Consider the following 20,212-nt stretch of genomic DNA (forward strand, 5'->3'; position numbering starts at 1 on the left):
TCTCTGAACACGCTTCTCTCTTAATAATCCCGACACGGAAGTGAACCTCACAGGACGGGAACTTGAGGATTAGTCGGCTAAATCTAAATGTCATCATTGCCAAAATCTATAGTCTAGTAACAAATAGTGAGATGGCTCAGAGGGTACCTGCTCTGCTTCCCATGCTGAAGACCCAGGTTCAAATCTCCTCTGGTCATTTCATTTCCTGAATCCTGGCTGAAGAAAGACACCCCCTACTGTTCAGATGTGTGAAAAAAATGCTCCATTTTTCTATAACCCGCCACTTCCACTCCAGACGGCTGCACTACAGGTGTGCGGTATTTGGTGTCCCAGACAACTGAGCTGCTATTCCTAGGAGCCAGCACGAGTGTTCGAACCCTGGTCTCCAGAACCACTACCTGTTCTCCTTGCGCTCTACTCTCTGAGCCAGCTCCACCTCTATATATATAAGAGTACCTTTCTTAATGTCATTATCGAGAAAGAGGAGGAAGGGTTTTGAGCGGTTTTGAGGGTTCCGACCCTCGTGGCCAAAAAAAATGCAGAATCTGCTCAGAATGCAACGAAACAAATGAAATAGCAGCAGATAGGGCTAGAACCTATGACTTCTTCTTACTATTCAAGCCGCTGCACTTACCTCTGACCCACGGCCAGATCTGAAAATCATAGGTGGTTTTAGTAATTATAAGTCTAAAATAATGGAAAAGTTACACCAAGAAGAATCTAAAAGTCCTAAGACGGGTACATCAGGGGAAGGGACATTGGGAGACAAAAAAAGAAAATCCTAAGCTCAGTTGTCTCCAACTCAGGCCAGGACTTCAGATGTTCCTGCAGAGAAGACTTCTCATACTTCAAAAAACAACTTCTAGATCAGCCGCCCGCCCCGTTCCCAACACTGAAGCTTAAGATTATTTATGTGGCGCGGGTCATCCCAAGCAAAGAGCAACATGGACCAACTATATCAAGGAGTCAACATCAAGTTCAACCATGGGCATCATCCAAGTCGTCCTACTTCTTACCATGGGTTAATAGTCAATACAGTGAGCAAGATTAATGCAGTTTAAGAAAAATCGAGCCAAATTTTCCAACCATTGGCTGCGCCTCATGACCAACCTCCTGAGCCCTCGCCACTAGTACCACTTCCGCATCAGCCAACATGGTCACTTTTGCCATCTCCACCTTGGCGACTACGGTCCCCTCTGCCACTTCCTCCTGTGTTACTCAATGTGATAAATAATAAAGTCCCCTCATGGGGCCAGAACTCCAGGTTCTCACACCACAGTCTTGTTCTTTTCCCTATACCCTGGACCAGATCATGACTGAGAACACTCGCCAGATAAATACAATGTTCTCCAATGCTGTTTTTTTTCACAAAGGAATATAATGTTCCAAAAAGGGCAGCAGGACTAGAACCTGGAGCTGCACGAAGACAAAGTACAACCCACTGGGCAAACACTAAGCACCACAACTCTTACTAGTGTGGTTTGCACATACCAGATGAATATAATCTATCAAGAGACAAAAAATAAGATAAGAAGCAAAAACTCCAACAACACGTCAGTCTTCATCTCCGCAGCGCCGCCATGACTCTTAGGGTATGTTCACACGGCAGCGTCCGTAACGACTGAAATTACGGGGATGTTTTCAGGAGGAAACATCCTCGTAATTTCAGCCGTAACGGCATGTGCAGGCGCTTGAACGCCGCATCAGTTACGGACGTAATTGGCGCTGCTATTCATTGGAGTCAATGAATAACGGCTCCAATTACGCCCCAAGAAGTGACAGGTCACTTCTTTGACGCGGGCGTCTATTTACGCGCCATCATTTGACAGCGGCGAGTAAATATACGCCTCGTGTGAACAGACAAACGTCAGCCCATTGCTTTCAATGCGCAGATGTTTGTCAGCGCTATCGAGGTGCTTTTTTTGGACGTAAGTCGGGGCAAAAACGCCAGAATTACGTCCGTAATTAGTGTGTGTGCACATACCCTTACAGTCGCCCCAATCGATTTTCGTTTTCAAGCTACTCCCTGAGTAACACTTTACCTGAATCTGAGTTTGTAGAAAAAGTTGTGGTCTACTAAAATGTCAAGGGCTTCTGGAGGAACTTCTATGCTGCTGTTTCAATGTCATACATGACCACAGGGTGATTTGAACCAGGAGCTTCTTCACCCCAGAAATCACTACAATCCTAAGCCACCAAAACACTTGAGTTCAATAACACAAACAGTGTCATATTTCCAGTCTATTCCAAACCTAGACATGAAAAGAAACTGTAGACGTCAATCTTGATGGATGCCATGTTATGCTGTAGGCTTTTGGCCTTCGGTTGGTTCCATTCATTTAGCCCATGTGAGCTGGTGAATAATCAGGAATATGGATGCAATACGGATCGTATTTACGAACTCCTTTCCGTATATATGGATCCGTATTTACGGACAGTTTCGGGATAGATGAAAATACGGACGTCCCAATCTTTCAGTTTTCAAGCTACTCCCTGAGCAAACTCTTTACCTAAATCTGAGCTTGTAGAAGAAGTGGTGGTCTTCTTCTTGACTTTGGTCACTAAAACTTTGAGAAAGCCTCCATAGAAGTTCCTCAAGAAGCCCTCAATATATATAAGACCACAGTGGATGTGAACCGGGAGCTCCTGAACCACAGCAACAACCACCAGACACCCACACCCCTGAGCCATTCGAATTCAAAAACACAAGCAGTATTGTATTTCCAGTCTTTCCTCATTGTCCTCGGCAGCACACATGGGTTATGTGTTCCAACCCGAAATAAAGGACAGAACCTACTAAAAAAAACAAACAGCAACAAAGAGTTAACTCCCAAGCCCCTCCCTTAGGCAATAAAGGCTCCAGTTACCCTTAGGTGTGTGAGTTTTTGTTCTGTCCCCTATAGGACAGGTAGGTTGGTAAGAGTCTCTTCTGACCAGGTAAGCAGCAGCCGTGTTAGTACATTGTAATGGTATTTTTTCTTATGTTGTTTTCTTATGTCTTTGAGAGCCGGCTGGGGGTGTCTAGCTGGTGCGGGTTCAGTGCCACGATCCTGGCACTGAACCCGCTTATATCATAATACCTGTTTTAGTACACCAGGGCTGTCTCTTGTCTTCCCTGTAGGAACGACTTTCTGTGTCTCACTGCCCATTCATCATGTATTGTTTGTGCACATGCTGGGGATATTCAAAGATGGCGCCTGCAGCACTTCCTGTTTAGAGGTAAGCCCCGCCCCAGGTCTGGATCGGCCTTGTTGTAGTTCCTGTGTTTGTGAACATGCGGTGGCTCAGTGTCAGGCAGTGGATCGCTCCAGCAGGAAGGGTGAGCTATGCTCCTGGTATTTTGTGATGTATGTATATATGCCTGGTCTCTTCTGTGTCTTTTCTTGGGGCTACTTTATGAAGTTTGCTGACTCATTTCCTTGATGTCCAGTTCATCTGAGGAGTTACCCAGGAGGAAGGAGCCTGTTATGAGAAAGACCAGACATAGAGAGTGCAATGTCTGTCAACAGCCCTTGTCAGAGGAGTAGAGGCAGGATGTCTGTGTTGGGGCCTGTTCACATCACCATTGCCCTTCCATTGAGGGGTTCCGTTTCTGTCGGGTTAACCCCTCAGCATTAAGGCAAACTGAAACTTCCGTTTCCCTTGCCATTAAACTCAATGGTGAAGGAAACCTAAATAATGGTTTCCGGTTGTGACAGGGTTCCGTTGTTGTTGACAGAACCGATAGCGCAGTCGCTTCATTCCGTCAAAACTACGGAAACCATTAGCTAGGTTTCCTTCACCATTGATATCAATGGCGAGCGAAACGGAAGCGGAGGTTTACGTTTGCCTTTCCGCTGAGGGGTTAACCCGACAAACCTCAGATGGAACCCCTCAGTGGAACACAGAAGGTAATGTGAACTCCGCCTTTACTGCACTGCTTTGGAGGAGTCGCCCCTAGCTTGGGAAGCAAAGTCTTTTTTTGCATGGTTTAAAGGTTACTTGGTGGAAACCTGTAGAGAAGTGGTGATATCCAGTGGTCAATCCACTAAATCAGTCCCTAAACCTGCAGACTCCTCTGTGATAACAGGGCAGAATGCTTTCTTCCTCTGACAGTCTTCAATGGCGACCTCTAGCGACGACTATATTTTATTCTTTCCTTGTTAGGAAAGAACCAGTATCTAAACTGATTAAAGCTGTAAAATCCACCATAGAAGTTGATGATGCAAAACTTCCGATACAAGGTAGAAAAGTTCTCTCTCATTTTCCAAAGAAGGGTAAAGTTTTGCCCTCCCATCTTATTCTGGAAACGGCTTACTAAAGAGTGGGCAGCTCCCGACAAAAAAACCTGATTTTGGGAATAGGTTCAAATCCATCTATAGACTTGATGAATAACTGTTTCCTGGGATTCTCTTGCTAAAATGTACTTGGCTGTAGCTAAGTTGTCTAAAGGTGTAGTGTTTCCTGCTGGAGATTCTTCTCTTCTAAAGAACTCTCTAGACAGAAGAGCTGATACTTTACTAAAGAAGATTTACTCTTCTTCTGCAGCCCCATGTAAAGCCTCCATGGCCACAGCTCCTGTTGCCAGAGCTCTCAGGATCCGGTTAATCCGGCTGTATAATGATATAGAAGCAAGAAAACCTGGAGACCAGATTCTGCAGATGATCCCTATGATGAAAGCCTCCTCAGACTTCCTCTGTGATTTTTGCCCTGGATGTTTTGCGCCTGCCTTCCAAGTAGATGGCGACTTCTAATACTGACAGATGTACGGTTTGGCTAAAACCCGATCTGGTTATATGGCCTCAAAGAATCATTTTTGCTCATTGTCTTTCCAGCCGGGGTATCTTTTTGGAGAACTCAATTTAAGGAATCTTAATGAAGAAAAGGGTAATTATTTTTTCCCCTGGTTCCTCAGCAAGAAGGAGATTTCGTCCAGGCCAAACCTATAGATCATCTACTTCTAGGGGAGGAAGACCCTTTTGGCCCCTTAGTAGGCAACAGTCAGGACAAAGAAGAACAGACTCTGCCAAAAAAACGTAAGAAGCCTTCAGCTCCTCCCTCCAAGCCTGATTTTTTATTTTTTTATTTTTTTAATATGCCAGAAGTCTGCCTCCCCTTCCCAGTAGGTGGCAGGCTGAAACGTTGCTACCACATCTGGCAAGCTACCACCACAGACATCTGGGTGCTAAAAATAATGAAGGTTATTTTCCAGAATTTGCCTGCCCTCCGCCAACCAGATTTCTCCTCAACCCAGGAAATCGTCCTCAGATCACCTCCCTGTTGAAGGAATCTGTAAAAAAAATAAATAAAAAATAAATAAAAAAAAGCCTTAGAACCTGTTTTGCCTAGTCCGCTATCCAGTTGTGTCTAGTGAAGATCAGGCAGGACAAGGCCAAAGTTCTGGTGATTTATCCCAGTTTGGCCCAGGAGGGCATGGTTTCAGGCTTCATTAGAAATTTCAAAGGACCTTACACCTTAGAGAAGATATTCTCCAAGGAGGTCTCAAGAAGCTCCACCGGAGGGCTTGGATATTGAAAGACTAAATCTAGCTGATCAAGGCCTTTCCCATGGCGTTATGACTTTGCTTTCTTCCCGTATGGCTTCGACCCATTCTGTATATAACCGACTATGGCGAGTGTTTTCCTCCTAGTGTTTAGTACATGATTATTTTTTTTTTCCCCAGGGAGATTTAAGTCTTAGATTTATTAGACTTTCTCCAGGAGAGCTTCCAAAAAGGGGAGAGAGGCTCTGTCTCCTACCTACTCTAATAGGCGCTTTAATGTAGATAACTACGTTTTGTGTTTTTTTCTGAAAAATGTTTATTTTTGACCACGTTATGAACATTTTCAAATTTTTATGCAAATTTGTTAATACCCAACTGGGCATTTTTTTTACTTTCCACCGAGTGAGCGTTGTAAAGAAAAGTGTATGACACTGACCAATCAGCGTCATACACTCCTCTTCATTCCTGCCCAGCTTGATCCACAGCACAGCGTGATCTCGCGAGATCGCGCTGTGACGTAAATTTCTCCCGCATGTCCTTCACTGGAGCGACTGAAGAGTGAACAGACATCGGCTCCAGCCGTGCCAGGACGCTTATGCGAATGCAGCGGCTGGAGGCGATGTCTGTTCAGTCTTCCATGGCTTTGGTGAAGGTCAAGCGGGATGAAGTGACGTCACAGCAGGATCTCTCGATCACGCTGTGCTGTGGATCAAGCTGGGCTGGAATGAAGAGTAGTGTATGACGCTGATTGCTCAGCTTCATACACTTTTTTCTTTACAACGCCCACTTGGTGAAAAGTAAAACAAACAACCAGTTGGGCATTAAGAACAAATTTGCATAAATCTTAATGTTCATAACTTGGTCAAAAATAAGTTAAAAAAAAACAAAAAACTGACCTAGTTATCTACATTAAAGCGCCTATCAGATTAGGTGGGAGATCGAGGCTCTGTCACCAGTTTATAACGGCCCTAAGTATAATACACTCGAGGTCCAAGATTCTAATTTTCAAATAGCCAGTTGGTGAGGCGAGGTTTTAGGATCCTTAGACCTAATGTCAGATCCCCTTTCCCATTTTGGGTCTGGCTGTAGTTCTTAAGAAGCTGGCTTCTGAGCCCTTAGATAGGGTGAACCTAAAGCTTCTATCCTGGAAAGTGATGTTAGTGGCAGTCACATCAGCCAAGAAAGTTGGCGAGTTACAAGCGCTCTCCACTGGTGAACCCTACCTGAAGATCCTCCCGGACTGTATTCGTCTGAGAACTGTGCCGTCCTTCCTCCCGAAGGTCTATCCTGAAGCTAATCTAAACCAGGAGATTTACTTACCTGCTTTCTCCCTGCCAAACCGTGAGGTTGAAGATCAGCTGTTACTACTCCTGGATGTTTCCATCTACCTCCAGAGAACCTCTGTCTTCAGGCAATCAGAAGCTATTTCTGCAACTCTTTGGTGCAAGAAAAGGTCTAGCACTCGGTAGACTTTAGCCACCTAGCAAGAGAAGCCTTACTATCTCCTTGGGTCATTCCCTGGAAGGCATTTCAGTGCCTGATGGTATTCATGCCCAATCAACTAGAGCCACCGCAGCCTCCTGGGCAGAAATTGGAGAAGTTCCTCTTCAGTTCATCTGCAAAACAGCATCCTTTACTTTGCTAAAGCACTACAAGCTGGACACTCCTTCCCCTGAGCGTTCCGCCTTTGGCACCAGAGTAATAAGTAAAGCTATTCAAGACCCACCCGCATTGTACTAAGCTATCTAAGTCCCATGGGTGCTGCTGAGGACTATTACGAAGACGAAAATTTGCTTACCTTAAATGTACTTTTCCTTGAGTCCGAGGCGGCAGTAGCCCACCCAATTAATTTAATTGCACTTCGTTTGCTTATCCTTATTTCACACACCTAAGGGTAACTGAAGCCTTTATGGTCTAAGGGAGGGACTTGGGAGTTAACTCTTTGCGGCTTTTTAGTAGGTTCTGTCCTTTATTTCGGGTTGGAACACATGGGTGCTGCCTTGGACTCAAGGGAAAGAAAATTTCAGGTAGGCAAATTTTTGTCATTCCAAACCTGGACATGAAAAGGAAACTGTAGATGTCAATATTGGTGGATGCCATGTTTTGCTTTTGGTCTTTGGTTGCCTCCATTTATTTAGTCCATCCAAGCTGGTGAATAATCAGGATCAAAACTTTTCATCTATGGAGACCTTTTATAGGAACCTTATGAATAGACCTCAATGAGGGTTGCTACGTTATTTACCCAAAAATACTGGCCAGGTTTCCCAGGTAAAAATGGGTATGGTTTTGGGGCATGGCATGTGACTTGCAATGTAGGGCCGGTTTCAGATGGCCATAATTCCGCAGCATTGTAGCATCCGTATTCTACAAAACACGGTTGTTCAGTAGGTTTGTACATCAGGATAAGTAATGTATGTACACAGTGACTCCACCAGCAGAATAGTGAGTGCAGCTCTGGAGTATAATACAGCATGTAACTCAGGATAAGTAATGTATGTACACAGTGACTCCAGCAGCAGAATAGTGAGTGCAGCTCTGGAGTATAATACAGGATGTAACTCAGGATCAGTACAGAATAACGAATGTGACTCCACTGTTTATGTAGATTAGCTCTATATATAAATCGTATAATGGGGTTTAGAGGAGAATATATATATAGATTTCTATAAAACATTTCAGTAGATCTGAATCCACTTTGTCGTGTGCTGCTAGTAAAGCAATTGCCTAATATATTCGGTAAAGTAGTTACACAGGTGAAGCTTCGCTTTTAATGATCCCCAGTTGTCTTCTAGTTAAATGCATTTACAGGTAACATGCACCGTATATATGAGCCCCCCCTCTCTACATGTCACCTGCCTGAGGCCTCTCTCCACAGCCGCGAACTGCAGATTTATAGAGCACAGGATCAGCAGCATCAGATGGATATATAGGAGCTGTCCGGAGTGCTGAACCAGGTGACAGGCACCTGGTCTGTGACAGGAGGGGACGCCAGAGTAAATCTCAGACACATTCACTCATCGTTTTTATCATTTACGAAGTTTATAAGGAATAAAATATACATTGAACTCCGAGATCCTATAAAGTTGTAACAATCTTGTAAAATGTACTTTACATGGGGTAAGACCTTTTTATGTCATATCTGCAGAATATGCCATATGTGTCTGATGGGTGCGGCCTATCTCTAGAATGGGGGTCCGTCGATCCCTAACCTGCCAGGTGAGGCGACCGCCATCATGGCATATCCTGTGAAGGAAATACCCCTTTAAAGGGCCTTACCTCTAGGACCCGTGCTCTTTATGATACAGAATCTGTATGACGTCCTATCAAAGCTGAAGTACAGAGGTTTTCTCAAAATAGCTGCCAAAGTGCCATTAGTTGGCACTTTGTTAAACGGCTTAGTAGGTGCGATTGTGCCCGCCAGCTCTGCCTACTAACAGCACATGGTAGATATTGTACAGTAAAGGTGTCCTTTTCCTAAATTACTATATCCCTATAAAGCTGCAAGAAGGCCCTATTAAAGCTTCCATAAACTCTGAACTGATGCTGGTCGGTGTATAACCAAGTTCTGCAACTTTCTAATATACTACGCGTTTCAATTTCTCACCATTTAAGACCTCTGTTTGCTGCCATTGTATTGAAACCTTGTACAGACCTAATACTTCTCACAGCTGCAGGTTGGTTACAATTGTATCCAGTATAGACCATTATCAGCAGTACAAATCTCTCTCCAGTCCTGATAGTTTGATACACTTTACCTGCACTGATACATTGTAGCAGTCTGGAGTCCAGACTATTCAGCTGACAGGATAACTGTAGCACACCCTCAGCTATGAGACGTTTTAGGTCTGTACAGGTTTTCAGAATTTTGGTGTAACCCTGTATTGACAGCAAGCAGAGATCTTGAAAATGGTCAGGAATTGGAACGCAACGTATATTAGGAATCTGCAGAACTTTCTTATTATACAATGATTAAGATTTATTTGATAAAAACTATTATAAGGATGCCGAAGTGGGATAAAACACCACCTGATGCCAGTCTCCGGCGCCCGCTCCAATGCTTGTTGTGATTTGTCTAATGAACAGATCGTTGTATGATGTGATGTCCGTGCAGGGACCTGGAAACCGTGTGGGAGACAAGATTTGGCAGGAAGCCGTCATTACCATCACCCAAGAGAATGAGCGGTCTCTTATAAATCTGTCATCTGAGCCGAGCCCCTTCTGACAGCGCCAAAACTCCTGGGGAAAATCTGCGTATTAACCTCCGGGCACTGCGTCTGATATGAGAGGTACGTGGCAGACACAATGTGACAAGATAAAGTTACTCTAAATTAAACTTTGTCTCTGTTATATATACAATATGGCATCTGAGGGACAATATGGCTACAGGTGACCTGTTTTTTTTGTTGTCATCCGATCATACTGTAGACCTGTACTTGTAGATGGCTCTAAGGAGTTGCGGCCATTTTTTTTGTAGCTGTGGAGCTATCGTTTAGTCACAGAGTCACCCAGAAATGCATAGCCTCTGCTGTCTCCTCCCCTATTATTTGCACGCTGTCAGCTTTTACACGGATTTGAATGCAGCTGCTGATCTACGGTAGCCTAGAAGGGAAAGTCTGAAAGAAAATTAGATGAGACATTAGGATTTTCCATTTTAGTACAAAACTGTAAGATTGTGAAATCCTTGTCCTGAGGTGTGTGGGTCCTATATGGGTCTGGTGTTGGCTCCCATACAACCACCCTTTACATTGGTCAAATATCAGACCGTCAAATATATAAATAAAAAATAGGGGTTGCTGCGGGAAGCATAAGGGGGGGGGGGGGTCCTCCATGCGGGAACTCCCTATATAAGCCAGGATAGAGTTTCCCCTACTGTGGAGGATGAGGTTGGAAATTCATCTGAATGCCCATGCTCTGCTTCCCCTGGTGATAACCGCTTCAGTTCACAATGTTAAAGATCTCTGCTTGCTTGTCAGTGAATTCTTGAAAGCTGGAAAAGACCTCATACTTTTCACTGTTGATGATTTGTTACAATCTTATCTAGTTTAGATCATTCTCTGTGAACTAAATCGTCTGGACTCCAGGCTAATACATTTTACCTGCACTAATACATTGTAGCAAACTCTCAGGAAGACATAAGGCCTGTTCACATCTGCGTTGGGGCCTCTGTCACAGATCCTGGCCCTAAATACCGTACACAATAGCGTAGCACGCAGCTCTATGGCTTCCGGTAAAACGACGGAAACCAAACGTAACCCTTTAAAGTCAATGGGTTGCATCGTGAACCGAAGGTGTCCGCCGTGCAATGGAACCGGCACTTCTGTTTTTTTTCATCATTCTGCTCCTCTGACGAAACAGAGCAACGGAAACACCAATGCAGATGTGAACAGGAGCTAACCAATCAGCGTGTTTGTTTCAATGCTTCAATGTCGGTTTGTGTCCTTGAGACGTGTAATATCTGATTCTGGGAAAGCTGGGTGGCCTCCATTACAGCTCACGCAAGGCTTGTTACTCAGCTTTTCCAAATTCCTGAAAAGCAAATCTACCTAGTCATGCAGCAATACAGGGCATTGATATGGTCACGGTTGTCACCCAGCTTTCCCAAGATTAGATAAACGCTGCCTCTTACCACTTGTGGCTGGAGCGGCTTTCTTCTAATTTTGAGGTCTGTATCCTCCAATCAGGATATTTGCTGGTAAAAAATAAGTTACATAAACCTAAAAATCTATATCTATGCAGTTTACACATAATCCGCTCGTACGGTAACTCGTCGTTATATCGTCCGTTTTGATGGAGGACCCTGGTCTTTAGTTCTTGGTGCTCAGAAGAGATGTTCCTTGGGCTGACAGACCTGAGATTGACCTTAATTCTCCTCCATTCTCAGGTCAGACAGTCCTGGGGACATCTCTCAATTAGTGGTGGTCAATGGTGGCAGGACGAGGGCCAAGGGGAACGGCACGAGGGGTATTTCCTAGAAATGAAGGAAGCGGAGATTGGAGGTAAATAGTCTTTAAACTTTGAATTAAAGAGTTGTCTGGGATTAGATAAAAAGTTTTTGTTCTTTTTTTCTTCAATAAACAGCGCCACTTTTGTCCATGGCTGTGTCTGGTATTGCAGCTCGGCTCCATTCACTGGCTTACTGCAACACCAGGCAGAGCCTATAGACGAGTGCCGCTGCCCTTTAAGATAAAAATATATATAATCCGATTTTAAACAAATTTTACTAAAACCTGATAGATCCCGGATTATCAAATATACTGGATTATTGGACCGTTATAGAAAAATCTATAAAACGCACTTGTCAAGGAAAGCGAATATAAGATGTCAGGTAATCATGACTTTGTAAAACTTTTTAAAAAATAAATTTAAAAAAAATGGCACAAGTTGGTGAAAAAATGTTTGGTAGAATTAAAAAAATATATATATATTAGGATAAACCTTTTATACTGTGTTTTTATATCTTACGTTTATTTTAATAAAAGACGGAAGATGAGTAAAAAAAAATAAAAATACGGTACCCATAACGACTACATTTTTACTGCCCTTTCATGCGTCTTCCTATATTCTGTTTTTAGACAATGATGAAAAAAATTCACACCTACCAAAAAAAAGCAGCATTATTTTACCTGTCTGAAAAACATCCCCTCTGACCCACTCCGCTTTTAAAGCTACGACACGTTAAGTCTTCCCCATTTTAACACTGCAAGCCGCCATATTAAAATCCCATCAGTATAAAGTATGGTGGACGGTCCGCCTTCACAACGGCTGTCTGGTGATCGGGGTCTTGAACTGTTGCAATGACTTCCTATACGAGTCATACTGGCAATAAGAAATGTAATGTGTTCGAGTTTCTACGCGATTTTACAAATTTTATCTTCAAAAAATTAAAAAAGATGATAATAGTTTAGACCCTTTAGTGTTACAGACAAAATAGTAAATGAGAAATAAAATATTTTTTTTTCAATAACCGTATGCTGAATAATAAGATTAACAGGAATAATAGACAATAATAATATAACAATTGTAAAGTAATAATATAAATAAATGACAACAGGAATAATAAACAATGTAATATGAACAAATATAATAGTAATGATAGAAATAAACAAAAAATTTAACCGGTTCCTGACCGCTGGCTGTATTTACGGCCGGCGATCAGGGTCCTTATAACATGCGCCATAGACTATTTACAGCGCGGGTTTTAGCTGGCTGCCCGAGCGGTCGGGCAGCTGAATGTCGGGTCTCCGGCTGTCAGTGACTGCCGGGGACCCTGAGGAGAGGATAGAAGCAGCTTTCGCTGCTTCTATTGTGTCTGATCTCTTCTACACAGCTCTGTGTATATGACTAGAGGCCGATACTGTGACCGTGATTGTGTGACTGGTCACATGATCGCCAGGTACCGTCAGTGGTAGACTACTGCTGGGTCTTACTAGACACAGCACAGCCCTATTCGTGACAATGGTCCCTATGAGAAGGCTGATTCCCCCTGTATCTGCTGTGCAGCCCCAGTTACATTGGAAAAACCTGGTGTGAAAGCAAAAAAACAAAAACATTTGTCCCCCAAAGGTCTTTTCTGACCTATTGAGGGACAGACCATAGTAATAAAAAAATAAACGTAAAGTGCAAAAAAAAATAATTTATAAATACACCTAAAATACCCACTCCAAAAAAAGCCCCTCACATGTAATATATTAAAATTTACTGTAGACAAGGACAATCACAAATAAAAGGTCTATTTTAGGGTAAAAATGTTATTAGCAGAAAAAAATAGCTAAAAAGTAAAAAAAATGTTTTGTTTTACTGTTATTTTCAAACTTGAAGCCTAATAATTCAAAAATGGCAAAAAGGATGTGATTAGAAATGATAAGAAAAAAAGAAACCTGCACGGTCTACGGAAAAAAACACAAAAATCCCGTTGCTAGCCCAACAAGTAAGTTATAGCCGTTTATCTAACGTGCTAAAAATGGCTAAACGGTGTCTGGTACTGAACCGGTTAAAATATAATTTTTTTTTATGCATTTTTGAGGACCCCAATAGGGAATTAACCAGGAGGAGGAGGGGAGCTTGTTATCTATATAAAGATGTTATAAAAAAATAAATAATGGCAGAATTGCTGTTTTCCTAGCAGCCGGTCTTCCAAAAAAAAATAATTCAAAGTGATCAAAAAGTTTTATGAACCCCAAAATGGTATCAATAAAAACTACAAGTCCTCCTGCAAAAAATAAGCGCTTATACAGCTAAAAAAAATGATGGCTCTTAGAATGGGGCGACACAAAAGCAAATTATATTTTTTAAAAAGCAAAAATAGTAAAACATAAAAGCTGTGTATGGCTGTAATCGCAGCGACCTGTAGAATAACGTTTTTATACCACATGGTGAATTATTTTTTTATTATTACCCCCCCCCACACAAAACAGTTAATAAATATGCACCCCAAAATAGTTCCAGTAAAAATTACAACTTGTCCTCAAACGACTAAGCTATGACTTTTGAAATTACGTTTTTTTTTCTAAAAAAAAAAAAACTGGAAAAAAAAAAAATCGCTCAGTCATGAAGGCCCAAAATAGGCTGGCCACTAAAGGGTTAAGGCCGTCTTCACATCGCGTTTATGAACTACGTTTATTTTGCACTTCGGGAAAACTCACATCTGAACGTATGCGTTTTGGCCGTCAGTCAGAGGTAATGTAAAGGGGCTAAAAATAAAAAATTTATGTAAAACCTCATTGTCCAGAACTAGAAAAAATTGCAGCTTTCTTCAATGAACAGCGCCACACCTGTCCATGGGTCGTGTGCGGTATTGCAGCTCAGCTGCCTTGAAGTGAATTAGAGCGTTGTGCTGTTTTTGGAAGAAAGCTGCCATTTGTTTTTCTGCTTCGGGACAACCCCTTAAAGGCTGCGTAAACCTTGGAAAGGGATTTTTGTTTTTTAAATAAAAAGTTCAATCCGTGTGTCGGGTGCAACTCATTACATTAAGTGATCAACTTAGATGGTAACGGCTCGATCCTGCGTGTTAGGGCTTATTAACACTAACGTGGGGAAACTCAGACGTGAAAAACGGCAGTTTTTCACGTCCGCGTTGCCCAGTGCGGGTCCCTTTTCCATGGATCCCCATAGACTTGAAGCTATGGAGGGATCTGTGAAAACGGATGATAATGGGACCGATTCTAATTTTTCATCAGACCCTTCACGCAGTCTGTTGAAACGGCCGTGTGACCGGCCACATTGCGATACAAGCGTCCGCGTGACGGGTGTTGTTTTAATGGCCATCACCCCGATGTACTCTACAGTCGTCTGAATAAGGCCTTAGAGACGGGCAGAACCCGCTGACACTGAACCAGGGTGTATAAATCCCCGATCCTACTTTGTGATGGTTCCTTGGCGTCACCCGTGAGCCACACACACCGTTACTATACGGTTTCGGTTACATTGTGGCTATAGATTTATTGGGGAGTGAGGCCGATATATGAACAGTATAAGTGGGGGGGGGGGGGGGGGTCTGTTCTGCAACTTTCTAATATACATGGTCTTAAAATTTGTTACTGTTTTCATTAGCTCTGCTTGCGGTCACTTAATTGGAACATTATTGTTTACATTCATTCACACAGCTGAGGGTTTGCTACAATTGTATCCAGTCCAGAAAATCCTCTAGGAGGTAAATATAGCAGCAGCTCAAATCCCTCTCCTGTTCTGACCTTTTGCTACAATGTATGGGTGCAGGTAAAATATATCAGTCTGAAGTCCAGACTATTTATCTCATACAGGATTTCCTAGACTGGATAGAATTGTAGCAAACCCTCAGCTGTGAGAAGCACTAGATGCCTGAATAGAAACAAAAAATTTTCTATTTACTCACAGCAAGCAGAGGTCTCGTGAGGAACTGAAACACAAAAGGAGGAATTTATTAAGCCAGTTACACTAGTTTTGTGGCACAAAGTTGCAAATTGTGACGGACGTAATCTTTGTGCAATAATTTGCACCACTTTTGTAAAAATGGCAAAGGGTGGGTGGGGGTTAACCGGGATGGGGCGGGGCTAGGCTAGCAAGTTTAACAGATTTAACATTTTTAAAGACCAAAAATGGTGGAAATTGCTTCGTCACTCTAGTTTTCATTTTCTATCTGAAGTACGGCCCAAGATGCGCCAAATTTATCAATATGCGTGCGCCGAAAATAAATTTAGAAAAGAGAAAAGCCACAGAGCGCACCAATAGGGAAAAAATCTGATTGGCACCGGCAAAAGGACCAGTGGTGAAAGAAATACTCGCTCGTCTGTTCATCGAAATAAATTTGGCGCATAACACTCCAACAAACTTCCGTTCTAGACTGCGGCATGAATCATCCGTCTTAATAAATCCCCCAAAATCTATTAGAAAGTTGCAGAACTTCACTATACAAAGAATAAACCTCAAACTAGACGCCGGCCCTTTAAACTGTTCATCACCCATGAACTATAACTCCCAGCATACCCGGACAGCCGCATGTTGTGAGTTGTAGTTTCACGACCGCTGGAGAGTCACCGATTCAAATTTTTTTGAAAAATCCCCCAAAAGTCCGGTCACTTATCGTTGATCTTTATCATTACATTCAGAGACCTAAATCTCTAGTAGTCCTCGATTTTTTTATAAAGTTGATATAATATAAAGGGAGATGTGATCGCTCACCTGTCAGGTACCTGCAGGTCTCATCTTCACTATATAATATAGTGGCTCAGTCACAATTTATAAACCGCACCCAATACAACCCCCCCTCCCCCTCCAGATGGTGCAAGGTGATTGGCTACTCAGACCTGCTTGTGTGTGCTTCCTGTGTATGGTCGGGGGGGGGGGGGGGGTGTATTGGGTGTGGTTTATAAATTGTGACTGAGCCACGATGTCCTGTCTTATAAACTGGACAAGCCCAGCAGCAGAGACCCCCACCTCATATCTAGATATATCTGTCAGGGTGCCGGCAGCCCCACACCCATGTATCCCCATCAATGAAAAAAGACACATGTCCATCAAGTTCAACCAGGTGATGGGAAAGGGGAAGAAATGAAAGAAAAATTCTACTCTGAAATAGGGGCTGATATTTTTCAGTTCTAGGAAATTATCTTTTTTTTTTTTTTTTTTAAGGCCATGTAATGTCCCTGCTGTGACGGCTCCTGCGGTCGGCTATTAAAAGGGTCACAGATCTACGCCAAAATCTGCACCACGTTGCGGGAAAAACAACTTTCATACTTACCCCCTCTCCTGTGCGTGGTATGGCCGCCTGGGATGACTCTGCAACCTGTGATTGGCTGCGGCGGTCACATGGGATGAAACGTCATCCCAGGAGGCCGGACTGGAGAAGAAGCCAGGAACTCTGTGGAAGTATAACTTTTTTTTTTTTCTTGGGATTTTTGCGGCGGAATCGCTGCGATACCGCAGCAAATATCGCAACGCAACAAGAGCAGCGATTCTGCAACATTAATGTACATGCCGCGGCTGAAGAAACCGCACTGCAGGTCAATTTGTGTGCGTTTTTTCGGCTACTTTTTTTCCCGCTGTGTGGGGACGAGATTTGTTGAAATATCATCCACTCAGCTGCTACTGTAATACGCTGCGGACAAGGAATGCGTTGTGGAAAATCTGCAGTGTTTACACCATGTGTGTTCCTACCCTTACAGTAAAGACTTGTCGCCTCTGCAGGTTGAACCTTTTTTTCTCCAGACGGAGGGAGTGCCCCCTTGTTTTTTGAGGGGGTTTTACATGGAACAGGATTTCACCATATTTTTTGTATGTGCCATTCATATATTTATATAAGTTAATCATGTCCCCCCTTAGTCGTCTTTTTTCAAGGCTAAATAGGTTTAATTCTTTTAATCTTTCCTCATAACTTAGATTCTCCGCGCCCCTAATTAGCTTTGTTACTCTTCTTTATATTTTTCCTCCTTTCTATGAACTGGAGCCCAGAACTGAACTTCATATTCTAGATGAAGCCTCACTAATGCTTTGTAAAGTGGTAATATTACCTCCCTGTCCCGCGAGTCCATGCCTCTATAATACACGACAATATCCTGCTGGCCTTTGAAGCAGCTGATTGACATTGTGCTGCTATTTAGTTTATGATCTAAAAGTCCATCCAGATCCTTCTCATCAAGTGACTCCCCCAGTGTAGCTCCCCCTAGGACATATGATGCTGCAGATTATTGCACCCAGTGTAGCCCCCCCCCCCTAGGACATGTGATGCTGCAGATTATTACTCCTAGTGTAGCTCCCCCTAGGACATATGATGCCTGCCAAGTGGACACCCAAACACTCAGTGCGTCCAAATTCGCTTGTAATTTACAAACATCTGCCTTAGACTGAACTATATTACATAGCTTGGTGTCATCTGCAAAAATATAAATAGTGCTATTAATCCCATCCTCTATATCATTAATAAGTTGAATAATAGTGGTCCCAGCACTGAACCCTGGGGTACACCACTTATTACCGGGGACCACAGAGTAGGAATCATTGACCACAACTCTCTGTAATTGGATTGAGAATTGGCTCAAGGATATATCCAAACGATACTTTCTAAACCTATAGTCCTTAATTTACCCATTAGACGTCTGTAAAGGCATTTGACACTGTCCCTCAAAGTCCAAAAACACTACATCCACAGCGGCCCCTCTGTCTAGGCTTCTGCTCACCTCTCATATACACACTATATCCACAGCGGCCCCTCTGTCTGGGCTTCTCCTCACCTCTCATATACACACTATATCCACAGCGGCCCCTCTTTATATGAGAGGTGAGCAGAAGCCCAGACAGAGGGGCCGCTGTGGATAGTGTTTATATGAGAGGTGAGCAGAAGCCCAGACAGAGGGGCCGCTGTGGATATAGTGTTTATATGAGAGGTGAGCAGAAGCCTAGACACACTATATGCACAGCGGCCCCTCTGTCTCGGCTTCTGCTCACCTCTTCATAAAAACAAATCCGGTTGTGACAACTTCTGTCCTTAGTAAAACTGTGCTGGCTGTCACTTATACAATTATCTGTCACATAATCCTGTATATAGTCCCTCAAACATTTTTACAACAATTGATGTTAGAGACTGTCACCACATTATAAGTGTCCTATCTCCTACATAATGTGATCAGCGCTATAATTTAGATAAGTGTGTTTTATTTTAAAAAACAATTTTGAGCAAGTTATGAACAATTTTAGATTTATACTAATTATTTTATTAATAGACAACTGGGCGTTTAACTTTTGATCAACTGGACGTTGTAAAGAGAAGTGCATGACGCTGACCAATCAGCGTCATACACTTCTCTCCATTCATGTCCATCTGTATTCACTGCACAGTGTGATCTCGTCACTGTGCTGACATCAGTAACTTTACTGAAGTGTCTTGGGAGTGAATAGACATCACCTCCAGCCAGGACGCGATGTCTATTCATACTCCCGACACTTCGGTAAATTTTCTGTGGGACTTAATCACACAGCACAGCGTGAATGGAGAGAAGTGTATGATGCTGATTGGTCACCGTCAAACTTCTCTTTACAACGCCCAGTTGTCTATTAAGAAACTAATTGGCATAAATCTAAAATTGCTCCTAACTTGCTCAAAATTTATTGTTTTTCAAAATAAAAACCACTGCTGTTCTCTACATTATAGCGCCAATCCGATTATGTAGGAGACAGGGCACTTATAATCTGGTGACAGAGCCTCTTTAAGCTTACTGGTCTATAATTACCCGGGGAAGACCTAGAGCCTTTTTTTGACAATCGGCACCACATTTGCACTGCGCCAGTCTCTTGGCATTATACCAGTCACTAGAGAATCTCTGAAAATTGAAAGGGTCGATAGAAATAACTGAACTAAGTTCTTTAAGAACTCTTGGGTGTAACCCGTCTGGTCCCGGGGCCTTGTGTACATTTATTTTAACTTACCTTGGACCATATCTACATTCAGCCAATTCACTATACTAATTGATGTATTAACAGCACTGGCCCCGGCCACATCAGCGCTCCTCAGCACTGGCCCCAGCTCCTCAGCACTGGCCCCAGCTCCTCAGCACTGGCCCCAGCTCCTCAGCACTGGCCCCGCCTGTGCTGCTCTTCTGTTGTATTTACAGAGCTAAATAACCTATTTAGTAACTCTGCTTTCTCTCCCTCGAGTAACTCCTCAATACCACTATTTGGGGGTCCTACATGTTCAGACCTTGGCTTTTTGGCGTTTATCGACTTACATTTTTTGGGATTTGTTCTGCTATCCTTGGCCACTTGCCTTTTTATTTTGTATTTTTGCTGATGTTATTACGCTCTTTATCATTTACTGGCTGTAGCACAGATTTGTATTTTTGCCCATATTGGTCCACTAACTGTTGCACTAGGTGGTAGGATAAGGAGGTCCTAATATACCTGGAAGAGGCCATATAGTAGGTTTGCTGAGGCCGACTACTGACCCCCCCCCCCCCCCCCAGGTCTGTCCAGTGCGGTTCCCTGCTCCATCTCTTATAACGCTGCTGCGTTCACTGGCAGTGTTAGGTCTTGTTCACATGGCTTTACTTGCAAGCCGATTCTGATGCTTTTTCAGCGTAACAATCCGTGTGGAAAACACCTATTTTGCTTTCTCTTGTTTTGGAGGTCTTTTGCAAAAAAAAATTGTTTATCGTTCTGCCTGAAAATTCATATTGAAATCAATGGGACGCTAAAAAGAAGAAAAAAAAAAAAAGAGCGCCAAAGACATTCGGCACTGAAAAGCACTAAAAACAGCACGCCGAT

The 20,212-nt window shown here is 43.0% G+C and overlaps 1 long non-coding RNA gene across 1 annotated transcript in view; it reads left to right on the forward strand.

Annotated features, from left to right (window-relative positions):
* LOC142666113 (uncharacterized) overlaps positions 1-20,212 on the forward strand; it is a 45,787-nt gene that overhangs the window by 15,023 nt on the left and 10,552 nt on the right. Inside the window, exon 2 of the long non-coding RNA XR_012851639.1 lies at positions 9,566-9,768. This is a non-coding gene — a long non-coding RNA (uncharacterized LOC142666113). The remainder of the gene's footprint in view (positions 1-9,565; positions 9,769-20,212) is intronic.

Source organism: Rhinoderma darwinii, chromosome 13, assembly GCF_050947455.1.
Source record: "Rhinoderma darwinii isolate aRhiDar2 chromosome 13, aRhiDar2.hap1, whole genome shotgun sequence".
NCBI classification, from domain to species: Eukaryota; Metazoa; Chordata; class Amphibia; order Anura; family Rhinodermatidae; genus Rhinoderma; species Rhinoderma darwinii.